This window comes from Condylura cristata, unplaced genomic scaffold, assembly GCF_000260355.1.
Source record: "Condylura cristata isolate star-nosed mole 26May11 unplaced genomic scaffold, ConCri1.0 scaffold00004, whole genome shotgun sequence".
NCBI lineage: Eukaryota > Metazoa > Chordata > Mammalia > Eulipotyphla > Talpidae > Condylura > Condylura cristata.
The window spans coordinates 1815424-1816433 of NW_004567105.1; the positions used below are offsets into that span (position 1 = coordinate 1815424).

Here is a 1010-nt window from a genome sequence, read left to right on the forward strand (position 1 = left end):
GCAGGAGGACAGGGCGCCCCGCGCCGGGAACAGGGGCCCCAGCCCCTGTCCTGCCGTGTCCCTGGTGCACCCTCCTGCCCACACATTCCCGAGCAGCCTTGCCAGGCCTCGGCTCAGCACTGGAACTGCCGGCCCGGGGGTGCGGGCACAGACCCGCCTGTCTCCTCGGGCTCAGGGCGGTGCCGCCCTCCAGCTCGCCAGGGCGGCCAGCCTTCGGGTCTGCGGGGCGGCCTGGGTGTGCCTGCCTCCGGCTTGAGCTCTGAAGTCCGGCTGCAGGCGGCCCGCCCGCCCAGGGCAGAGACGCTCCTGTCTCCTCCCGCCTCTTGCTGGCTGGTTTTGCCTCTGTTGAGTCCTGCCGCGCGGCAGCAGGCCCCTGGAAGGCTGCCGAGGGCTTGGCCCAGGCCTCCTGGGGCAGTGTTGGAGCTGACGTGCCGTCAGGCCGGGCGGCAGGAAGTAAGGCCACCGCAGGCCTGGGCCTGCTGGCCTGTGGAGCCAGAGTCAGCGTCAAGACGGCCGGGGCCTCGCTGGGGACCCCGGGTGGGGTTCCGTAGTCTTCTGGGGCTCCTCGGCCCAGAGGAACCCCGGGCAGGGAGAGGTCCAACCCCCAGTGCGTGGGGCGGCCTGCGGGTCCAGCCAGGGACCTGGGTTGCCACTGTCAACTGGCTGCTTCCAAGATGGCCTGCTGCCCACCTGCTGTCCATGACTAAAGAGGGGGAAAGCTGAAGGGAAGCGCATGGAGTCAGGGGGTGTGGCTTCCTGGACCTGCCGCACCTGCCTGGGCTGTGGCAGAGCCAGGTCCCGCCCCTCCCGCCTGGGGGAAGGCTCCAGCCCTCCAGCCCACCGGTGGCCGAGCAGCCCAGGCAGGAGCATAAAGCCCTGGACATTCCCGCCCTCCCGCAGGCGGTGCTGCGCTGCTCAGGGCGCAGCTGCAGTAGGAACCGCTGTGGCTGCCAGAACAAGAACAGGCCTCCCGGCACCCGGAGCCACTGACCGCAGCGCCGCACGGCCCC

General features: G+C 71.4%; 1 protein-coding gene across 1 annotated transcript in view; it reads left to right on the plus strand.

The window, feature by feature from the left end:
* PACSIN2 (protein kinase C and casein kinase substrate in neurons 2) overlaps positions 1-1010 on the plus strand; it is a 12304-nt gene that overhangs the window by 2268 nt on the left and 9026 nt on the right. The window lies entirely within an intron of this gene.